Source organism: Neofelis nebulosa, chromosome 6 (assembly GCF_028018385.1).
Source record: "Neofelis nebulosa isolate mNeoNeb1 chromosome 6, mNeoNeb1.pri, whole genome shotgun sequence".
NCBI lineage: Eukaryota > Metazoa > Chordata > Mammalia > Carnivora > Felidae > Neofelis > Neofelis nebulosa.
The window spans coordinates 152,892,164-152,903,821 of record NC_080787.1 but is presented as its reverse complement, the minus strand read 5'-3'; positions in this window follow the sequence as shown (position 1 = coordinate 152,903,821).

The following is an 11,658-nucleotide window of genomic DNA, read 5'->3' as shown; positions in this document are numbered from 1 at the left end:
ACAGCCCAAACCCCAGACTGACAGCCACCAGCAGCTCTCCCTGCCGGTGTGCGCGCGTAAGCTAATAAAAGCAGAAATCACTGTCACCTGCAAGGTCAGGGGTCACCTCCCTGCTGGAGCCACCCTGGAGGCTTTAGCAGTCCAGCCCGTGATGGAACGTTCGCCCTGTTTACTCTGCGATGACCTTTTACATTCATCTTTACCGCAAGTATCAGGGGGCCTAATAAGATGGTCATCTGGTGATTTCCCAACAAAGCAGCAGGAAAGCTGGTGACTGGAAAATCCGTCCACGGGGCGTGCCAGGAGCAACCAGAAACGCGCAAACAAGTCGATGTCCTTTGGCTGACAAGACTCGAAGCGAGGGGCCACGGAGGCTGGGAAGGACGCGGGGGATTTTTAACATTGCTTCTTTGGTATTGGGTCCTGCCCGTAATTAACACGGGTTCTAGGAAGGGACTATTCGAGTGTTATTTGGGCAGGAACCACACCCGAGCACATCCAGGGGGCTCAGTCCACGTACTAAGTTAAAGAAAATGACTTCCTAACCTTGGTCTTCATCCCCCCCCCCCCCCCCCCCCCGCCCACACACACACACAAAGAGTTTAAGTAGAAACACAGGACAAAGCAGAATCGATGTTTAGGATTCTCTGGTTTCTAGAAATAGGAGCCAAGTCTGCTCCAACTTGAGCAGAGAGGACAGTCCTGAGAAGGCCGTGGGGTGTAAGAAGCCTGGGAGGGGAGGCCGGGCAAGCGGGCCGTGGAAAGGGCGGGCGGGCTGCGGGGACAGAAGGGGGGTGCGTCAGGGGCTGGGGGAGATGGGGGGCTGCGGTTTGACCTCACACGCTGCTGGGGGAGGGGCCCGGGCATGTTTGACCAGAGAAGGGCGGCCTGACTGCCGGCTGCCACTACAGCTCGGCCGCGGAGCGCCCCTCTGTGCTGGGCACCGACGCGCATGGTTGTGACACATGTAGCCCCGGTCATCCAGTTACCGCGTGCCCAACACGGGCCGGCCCTGGTCTGAGACTTGGCCTCCCCGCAGGGCTTGGATCCTGGGGTGGGAGACGGTGACAAACGAGGAAGATGGCCCGATGTGTTAGAAGGCGGTTCGTGCAGTGGAAGAAAGAAAGCAGATCGAAGGGTCCATCGAGGGGGGCGGGGGGCAGCGGATCGGGCAGCCGGGTCGGCACCCCCGGGACGCTGAGTCCCAACAGAGACTGAGAAGTCGGGGCCGCTCAGGTCTGGGGGGCCTGCGGTCAGGCAGGGGGGCCAGCCAAGCGGGGAGATCAAGCCACAAGGAAGCTCGGGTGCCACTGAGCCGCGAGCCCGGAGGAGACGCGCGGGGATGGGGCGGGTCACACAGGGCCTTGCAGGGACCCCCGTGAGCACGGTACGGGGCAGGTAGGTTTCAGAAGTTGCCCACACACGTCTATTACGTGGCAGAGCTGGTCGCGAAACCTGAGGAATTCTATGCCTTCCACCCTCCCGAGGAAGGACCACGGGGTCCCTACCTCTGTCCATGGGCCCCGTCCCCGCAACTGAGACTCGGCCCCCCATAAATGCTGCACCTGTGTTCTGAGCGGAGTGAGGACTGTTCTCTGAATCTCGAGTGCCCACGTTTGGCTTCTCGGTAACGGAATGTGACATTTCCATCTGCTTTGTCTCATTGTTCACCAACGAAAACACCAAATCGAGGGCAAAAACAGCCTGTATCTTAGGAGATGAGGTATCCGAATGCGGTACCACACCAGTGAAAGGAACAGGGTGAACCCGGGGCGTTTTCCAGGATATGTGGCCCTTGGGAGGGCACCATTGGCATCACATGATTGTTTCTCCTGAATATCAAAGTGGAACGATGAGTTCTTTTTTAAGAACGAGGTTTTCTGGGGCGCCTGGGTGGCTCCGTCGGTTGAGCCAGGTCACGATCTCGCGGTCCATGAGTTCGAGCCCCGCGTCGGGCTCGGGGCTGACGGCTCGGAGCCTGGAGCCTGCTTCCGATTCTGTGTCTCCTTCTCTCTCTGTCCCTCCCCCGTTCATGCTCTGTCTGTCTCTGTCTCAAAAATAAATAAACGTAAAAAAAAATGTTTTAAAAAAGAACGAGATTTTCCTACTTATAAAAAACCTAGGAGATATGGAGAAATATAGATTAGGAAATAAATATCATTCATGGTCCTACTATTGGGGGATGAGCCCTTCTCCCATCTTCGCGTATTTCCTATAGACAAGGAGAGCTATTAAAAATTCACACGAGGGATGGGGCGCCTGGCTGGCTCAGTCGGTTAAGCGTCCAACTTCAGCTGGGGTCGTGATCTCACGGTCCGGGAGTTCGAGCCCCACGTCGGGCTCTGTGCCGACAGCTGGGAGCCCGGAGCCTGCTTCGGATTCTGCGTCTCCCTCTCTCTCTCTGCCCCTCCCCTGCTCCCGCTCTGTCTCTCTCTCCTTCAAAAATGAACAAACATTAACAAAACTAAAGAACAATTAACACGAGGGGCCTTAAGGAAGACTCTTGTTGGGTGGAGCACTGGGTGTCAGGTGTAGGGGACCATATGCTTAACTACCTTGGACGTCAGTTAAGAAAAATCAATAATAAAACAATTATTAACAAAAATTGACGCGAGGATTTTTCTCACATTATTAAATACGTTCCTACCACATGATTCGACCGGCTCTGTAGCTTTGCACTAGTTTCGTAATTCTGAAAACAAATTCCCTGAGCAAACACTTGGCTCGTCCCCCTTCTGGGGCATCATAATACCACCGCGGTGAGCCACTGTGCCTGCTGAATTTCTGTATTTGTGAGTCATGAAAAAGTCACGCGTCTCTAGGCGCGTGTCTGGGTTTTCTTGGGACGCACCTCTGGAAAAGGGAGCCGTGAGCATGAACATATTGACTTGTTTATGACGACTTTTCCCCTGGAAAGTCTGCACCAATGTTCGCGCCAAAGCGTGTCTGAGAACGGCCCTTCCATTCACCTGCAAACACGTGACAGGATCAAAGCTAGGATCATCTTTGACGCGTTGCTCTTCAAAGTATTCTGTTCTGTTTTTGAAATGCGACAATACCCACTGAGGTCCATAAAGTGTTTAGTGTCTACCGGACTTTTCTTTTCATTGGTGGACTTTTCCCCTTGACCGGACTTGAGTCTCTTTTCAACGAGGCCTCGTCTCTGGGCCTCGTCCTTGGGCCCTGTCCTCGGCCGGCCCAGCCCCACTGTGGCAACAGTCCTGCTCCGTTTGGAGAGTTTCCCCTCCCTCGATGCCTGATCACCCCGGTGACGTCTCCGCAGTGATTCCCCACGCGCTGAGCCCCACTCCGCCCCTCTGCCGTGACCCCAGCCGTCTTTGTTCTGTTTGGCGCTGACCTTGCTCTCTCTTGCTGTTGTGACAGTTTGGGCAACTGGTGCATAGCCCTAGATAAAGTCTTCCTTACCGTTTTTTAACAAGTGGCAGAATAATTATTTCTCTGACACGGTACATAGATGAACCCATGCAATTAGCCTGACATCTTTGTGACACAGAGGTTACTTCAAGGCTTAGGCCCAGAGAGGCTGATCTGCCTGCCCACTGTCACCCAGCAGCAGGTGCGGGAGCTGAGGTTTGAACCTCAGCAGGCCTGCTCCCGACTGCTGCCTCGTGTATGTGCCATGGGCTTCAAGGACGGAGGGAAGGGGGCTTGGAGTTGTGAAGTCGGTGAAGAGATACCCTACCAAGCGGCTTTACTCTTCTTCCACTGGGTTAGCGCTCTGCCCTGGCTGCTCCCTTTGAGCTGGCTGGACCAGGGTTGTGGCAAAATAACTCAGGACCCCTGCCTCTCGTCAGCACAGCTGCTGACCTCCTTTAGCAGCCCTGAGGCTGGTCTTAAGGGTTACCTTGCTTCAAGGGAACGCACTCCTTGCTTGTTGACTTAGGGCCCGGGATCTGTAACAGAACTCATTGACTGTCTTTGAGATTTGCCTTGGGTAGTGAAGGACCAGAACATCCCCAGGCCCCAGAGGCCAGCGGGTCTGTCTGAAGCCCCCTCGGCTTTGTGATCAGCGCAGTGATCTGTTAGCAAAAAAATGTTTTTCTTCTTTAAGGACGTGCGCGTGACTTTGCTGACATCCCTTTGCACATCCGTAGACTTTGAGCTCCTTGGTGGAAAGAACAGAATACTCTTGCACAACCCTTGGGCACCGAGGAGCCAGACCTCCTTGCACAACCCGCCTCACCTCCCCCTCCCCCGACCCCACCCCAGGCGCCAAGAAACCAGACTTCCTTGCACAGCTTACCCACCTGACCCCCTGCTCCCCGCCCCAGGCACCAAGGAACTAGACCTTGGACAACCTCGGAGCACCGAGATAACTCCGTGGCTGACATCGTCGGTCTGCATGTAGTCAAGAAATGTCACAGACCACTGCCCTCCCCGAACTGATTAAACCCCTCTAAAAATCTCTGGGCCAGGCAGAAAACGGGGAGTTGGCCTTAGGACAAGAGTCCGCCTTCTCCCCGGGGGGCCGGACTCCAGAGTAAAGCTCCTATTCCTTTCCAGTCAACACTCCTCTCTTGAGTGGTGGCCGTTACAGCGACAGGCAGCGGAACATGGGCTTCGGTGACACATTCGGCGAGCCGGGCTGGGGGGCGAGCAGGCCTGGGCCTGGGCAGAGGAAGCAGAAGGCCAGGCCGCAAGCCCGGGCTCACGCTTTGCTTCCAGGCTAGTCGCTCTGAGGGTCACGGGAGACAAGCTGGAGCTTCGTTGGCCTTGGAAGGGAGCCTGGGGGGCCCGGCCCTGCTGCTGTGCTTGTCTTGAGGAAACTGCCTGCTGATTCCAGACCAACCACACCAACTGCTAGTTTCGCCTTTCGGTTTGAGGGGACAGGACAGGAGCCTTTGGCCAAGCTGCTTCTGGACCAGGTGAGTCGCTTGGAGTAGCCGCCATATTTGGAACTTGGAGCAGGTCTGTTTTGGGGTGTGAGGGGGCTGTATTGTGTTGTGTTAAGCTTGTGTACAATGCGGGTTCTATTTCTGTCCCACCAAACAGCCCATAGGGCCATATGTTGAACACATGGGAAGAATATAACCCAAAGCCCAGGACTACGGAAAGGGTGACTATTTTCTACCGTTAACTACCTGGCCTATGTATGCGGGTGAAACACCCCCCACCCCCACTTTGCGGGGGGAAGCAAATGCTAACTTGCTGCATCTGGTCATGATTCTGGGTCTTTCGTGTTCGTTCTGGGCTTTTGCCCGGGAGGATGGGGAATGCACCTTTGGTTCCCAAAGAAAGTCCATCAGGGCATATTTCCAAGAAGCGGTGCAGAGAGCTGGAAAGCAATTGGAGGAAAAGCCTGTTTTGCAGGAAGGGAGACAGGAAACAGAGAAAACGGAATGTTAGTCTAGACTTTAACCGCCCCCCTGCCCTCCCGCCTCACCGACGGCACCCCTGTCCCCTCCGCCTCCACCTCCCCAACTCCTGTTCCTGCACCACTGCGGGTGTGGCTTGTGTCACGGGCCCCCTGGGCCATCCTCAATGCCTCTGGCATCATTAGCTCCTGACCCTCCTCCCATCACTATTGAGGAGCCAAGAGCCCTCAAGCTGCTGGACCACTTCCTTATAAGGCTCAAACCGAGGCAAGTCCCACATCAGCACGGAGGGTCCCGGGGGCTCCCCCAGGACTGAAACCGCCAGATCTCCCCACAGGTGCCCCAAACACAACAGACAGCGGGAACAAAGGAGCGACTGTCACGGACGCAGGTGCAACGTATTTGATGTTAAGGCTAGTTCAAAGCTGTTACTTTAACCGAAATAGACATGTCCTTAGAGTTCTTGGCATTGGATATAAAACCTTTATTCTACCAAGGATTACTAAAAGTCAAATAAGCTCATGTTATTTCGACTGCGATTTGTCAGCAAACGTGGCTTCAGATGATGGTTCCTTTTGTCTCATGAAGTTCTCCTGGGTAATTATTAAGATAGCTTTCAAAATCTTTGGCAACCTAAAACTTGGAGTTTTTGCTAAATTATAAATTGGGTTGAATTCATTGGATAGCTAAGTCTTGAAAATACTGACACATGAATTATTGAACATATGGATTATCTGCTTTAAAAAATTTTTTTTAATGTTTATTTTTGAGAGAGAGAGAGAGAGAGAAAGAGAGGAGGAGGGGCAGAGAGAGAGAGGGAGACACAGTATCTGAAGCAGGCTCCGGGCTCTAAGCTGTCGGGACAGAGCCCGACACAGGGCTCAAACTCACGAACTGTGAGATCATGACCTGAGCCGAAGCTGGATGTTTAACCGAGTGAGCCACCCAAGAGCCCCAAGGATTATCCGCTTTTGACTTCTTATTGCAGAGAAACTAAAGACGTTTGGGTCCTTACTGAAAGATCGTACTATGAACAATGCATGTTCCTAAAAACTATGAAATGTATTCATAACTTTGCCATCTAAAGAATCCTGGTGTAACAAACACTTCAGGGGCACCTGGGTGGCTCGGTCGGTTGGGCGTCCGACTTCAGCTCAGGTCACGATCTTGCGGTTCGTGGGTTCGAGCCCCGCGTCGGGCTCTGCGCCGACAGCCCGGAGCCTGGAGCCTGTTTCGGATTCTGTGTCTCCCTCGCTCTCTGCCCCTCCCCCGCTTGTGCTCTGTTTCTCTCTGTCTCTCAAAAAGAAATAAATGTAAAAAAAAAAAATTTAAACAAACACTTCACAACTCGTTACTACTGAGTTTTCCCTGGAGACTAAGGTTTCCAAGAATTAAAATTCTGCTAAGTGTAGGGAAGCCTGGTGGAAATGATAAGGAAAGTAGGAGATAAGTAAGAAAGGCACAAGAAATGAGAATACATTTCTGTTGAGGTAAAAGGAAGTAGTTTTGTCCTAGCCTGAGACCGGTTATCTAGAGAGAAGGCTTAGAACAGAATCTGAATGCAAAAGAAAGTTCTAGAAGTCTTGCAAAGGGAAAGCGTTAGAAAGGAATTTTACGTGTGGTCAGGGCTAAGATTGAAATGAATGGATTTCAAAAAGTCTACTGGTAGAGGCTTTTCTCTCGGTTCAAAAGACAAAGTGTTCTTGGACTGTTGGTTTGCACTTGATAAGAAATTGTAAACAAAGCCTTTCTCTTTCCTTTGCCCGGAAAACCAAAGTTTCTACGTTTTGTCTTTATTGGATGTTTGGTTCCTAAAGAGAACTAAAATTTCTCAGTGTTAAAGGAGCTGAGGTTTTTTTCTTAGCGTATTTATTTAGTTATTTAGAAGGCGTGCGTAGGAGGGGCAAGAGAGAGGGAGGGAGAGAATCCCAAGCAGACTCCGCGCTGTCAGCACAGAGCCCAGCACGGGGCTCGATCCCCTGAACCGTGAGATCATGACCTGAGCCGAAATCACGAGTTGGAGGCTTAACCGTCAGAGCCGCCCGGGCCCCCCTAAAGGAGTCAGGTTTTACACACAACTATGTAACCCTATGTAGTTGCCTTTGGAGTCTCTTTTGCTACGTTGGTTAAACAAACGATTAAGTTTTAAGTTTTGCAATGAGCTGTAATCCTCGTTTGGCATGCACTTTATAACTTTCTGAGGTTTTACTTATTTATTTAAAGAAAGGCAGCCTGCCACCATCAGGCTGGGGTCCTGGAAGCCTGACTACCCTACGTTCTCCCCCAAACGGACATCGAGGGCGTGTTTGGAGGTCTAGCAGGGGGCGCAGCTAGTATACCCTTGACCAAAGAACAGTCCTCCTCTCTCGGGGAAGGAAGATCATCTTCTTCCACCGAGAGAGCGCCCGCCAGTTCAGCCAAATGAACCCTGGTGATCAATGCGGTGACAGATGTCACAGCCAGATCGCCGTCGCCTCCTTTGTTTTGTGTTTTTTTTAAAAAACAAAATTCCCAAGATTCAGATTCTAAATGAAATCTTTTTGACTCATTGGGCTTGCTTATTTGGTATGTTAAAGGACATGGGAAGCGTTGTCAACCAGGCGATGATAGACCTTGGGTTTGATTGCATGGGTAAACGTCGTCACTGTTTTAGGAATTAGGTGAGGTTGCTAACGTGTTAGTATCGCTGGTATAAGGCCACCACTTGAATTATGGAAATGCCATGTGTCACAGAAATAACCCGATTTCCTTGTCATCTGCATTAGAACGAGCTCTCGTCAGATCTTTAGCTGGGGCTATTTTTTAGGGTTTTTTTTTGTCATTTATAGTTATTGTTTGTTACAGTTATTGTTTTGGGATCTTCAATGAAGATCCGAAACGAAGCTGAAAGTTTTCAGAATTTATGAAACAACTGCATTCAAACAGAACAAGAATTATTAGTAACATGGGGCTGAATGGATTGAGGAAGATGATGATAGTTTTTATGACTCGTGCTTGAAATATTGCTGGTTTTCTAATGTTTTCTCTTCCAAATTCAAGGAAACGTTCTCTTACCTATGACTTACAGAAATACAATAAATTATTCTTTTGTGAACAAATTGAAGCATTTAATTTTTCTCCCTACCTGAGCCCCCTGAAATTCAGAAACTCTCAGGAAGTATTCTTTCTTTCATGGTGACTATAGTTACCTATGTAAGTTCAAGAAGAATCTGTTCTCCTTGTCACAGGACACCATTGGGAACATTGGTTACTTTACCAAGGCTTTGACTGGAATGTCATATTTGAGAGTGACATTCATAGAATCACATATGACCAGCTTTAGGGAACTAAGGTTGACTTTACGAAGCATGGAACCAATAAAGCCCCTTGGAAACGTTGGCCTGATACCTGGCTTCCAGGGTTTCTAGCAACCTTACCAGGTGAGTAAAGAGCGTCACTTCCTGGCAGGTGCTGGAACCTCAGGATATTTGGGGACCTCAAGAACAGGAATTTGCCCAAATTTACAGGTATTGCAGGCAAGTGTGATGGCAAGCATTTGACTTGGCTTTTGGCCTCAAGAATCTATTAAAAGTTCAATCCGGAGATTCCTTATGAAGAGTTCCAGCAAAACGAGTTTTAAAGAATCTACATGGTCAATCACTGTTCTTGCTGAGCTTATATAAATAATTAGGCCAAGTCTGTTAAAACTGGACTTGTTTTCAAATGAATTAATCTGAATTTGGCTATCGTTGGAAGTGAGAGTGGTTATTATGGTTTAATAACACACTTCTGGGGATGTGAAATTCTTGTTCTGATTAACTCTCTTTGAATGTTGTTTCCCTAAGCTAGACGACTCGATGTCAACTTCAGGGAAATGGACACAGTAGGTCACGTATAGACAGTCTTTGTGCTTGTTGCTCTGTGGGGACAGTAACAGCTCCCACGGGCCTGTGATTACGTGACCAGCTAAACGATAGGATGGACTCCCAGCCATTGTGGAACTCAATTCTCACCTTGACCATCGATGCGGCCACGATGACAAAATCGCTTAAAAGCCCGAGTGTACCTCACTCCACCGGGTTGACAATGGACTTGTGGAGACAGTAGGTGGTCCCACTTTCCTTATGGTTGGATTGGATGATGCCCTTGGGGACACCCATATGCCCAGACGTCTTCTCCCACTTGCCAGAAATTCCTCATAATTGGGATATTGTTAAGAGTAGATATCAAACGAAAAGAGCTTCTTGGTGGTTTGATCTCTTAGCCATATTCATCGAAGGAACTACCTCTGTTATGTCAAATTGCAAGTAGAGGCTTTACCCTAGGATCCAGTGGCCACCTGCAACCAAATCCACCATGCAGCCACCCACAAATTTGAAAGGTGGCTCTCCAAAACCAAATGGCCCTTGGTATGCCGACTGTAGTTGAAGGAGGCCCATTTTCATGCTCTCATTAAAACAGAGTGCCGTCTATGTCCAAATTACCGGAAAGATATAACAGAAGTCCTGAAAAATTCACGTAAACCTATCACATCCATAGATGCCCTCTCCGTAAATTCTTTTAGCAGCTGGCTACATTCCACTCCTTCCAAGAGGAAATATGACGCAGCAAGCACGGCTGTGTTTCTCATTCCCCTTCTCTTTGGTTGGTGTTTGACTTTTTATATCTGTCGAGCAGGAACCCATGCCATCGGTAATGGCCTGGAGATGCCCTTACTGTCCCCCTCACAGCAAACGCAGGAAACGAGATTCTCCCACTCTGTAACAACTTCCGCTCCAAAATCCCTACGCGTCCTGATCAGCAGGAAGTAACTACAGAAGACAGACCTTTGCCCTTAATCCCATAGTTACAGAATAGTGAGATCAACAGTGGGGATTGATAGCAGCCCTGCGTCTGGTCTTAAGGGTTACCTTGCTTCAAGGGAACACACTCCTCGCTTGCTGATTTACGGCCCTTGATCCGTAACAACTCATTTACTTTCTTTGGGATTTGCAGACCGTTGGCCTTGGGGAATGAAGGACCAGAACATCCCCAGGCCCCAGAGGCCAGCGGGTCCACTTGAATCTGTGTTGGCCTTCTGATCAGCCTGGCGATCTGTTAGCAAAAAATGTTTTTCTTCTTTAAGGTCATGCACATGACTTTGCTGATATCCCTTTGTGCATCCGTAGACCTCGAGCTCCTTTGCGGAAAGAACAGAGCACTCCTGCACAACCCTTGGGCACCGAGAAACCAGACCTCCTTGCACAACCCGCCCAACCTACCCACCCCCCCGCCCCGCCAAGCCCTGCCCCAGGCACCAAGGAACTAGACATTGCACAACCTCCGAGCACGGAGATAACTCTGTAGCTGACATCAGTCTGCACGTAGTCAAGAAATGTCACAGACCACTGCCCTCCCTGAACTGATTAAACCCCTCTAAAAATCTCTGGGCCAGTCAGAAAACTGGGAGTTGGCCTTTGGACGAGAGTCCACCTTCTCCCTAGGGGGCCAGCCTCCAGAGTAAAGCTCATATTCCTTTCCTGTCGACACTCGTCTCTTGAGTGGTGGCCTTTCAGAGTGATGGGCAGCCCAGCTTGGGTTTCGGTGACACTTGGCTGGAGTAGACACATTAAGGGCAAAAGGAAGGGACTCCAGTTGCGTTTCCTTATCACCGGGTGGTGGTGCCCTCTCGAGGATCGGACTCACTCACAGCTCCCCCTCCCAGGGATGCCCAGGCTACCCTCCCAGTGCCAGGATCCAGACCCATGAAAGCACCTATGGGAGGGAATGGTGTGACTTAATGGAACAATAAACACAGAAAATGACTCCTGGGGCACCTGGGGGGCTCAGTCGGTTAAGCATCCAACCTCGGCTCGGATCACTATCTCACGGTTCGTGAGCCCCTGTCAGGCTCTGTGCTGGGCAGGGAGCCTGCTTGGGATTCTCTTTCTCCCTCTCTCTCTGCCCACTCCCCACTCTCTCTCGTTCTCTCTCTCTCTCTCTCTCTCTCTCTCTCTCAAAATAAGTAGATGAACTCTAAAAAATAGGCAAGAAAAATTACAAGTGTTCGTGAGGATATAGAGAAAGGCAAACCCTCATATATTGCTGCTGGGAAAATGAAATGGTTCAGCAATGTGGAGAACAGATTGGTGGTTCCTCAAATGTTAAACATAGACTTACCGATACCCGACAATTCCGCTCCTAGGTAAATACCCCTCAAAACGGAAAACAGGCACGTAACCTACTAGATGTACGCGCACACTTGCTGCAGCCCTATCACAGCGGCCAAGAGATGGAAACAACCCAAACGTCCATCAGTGGATGAATGAACACACGGATTGTGGTCTAAACATACAATAACATA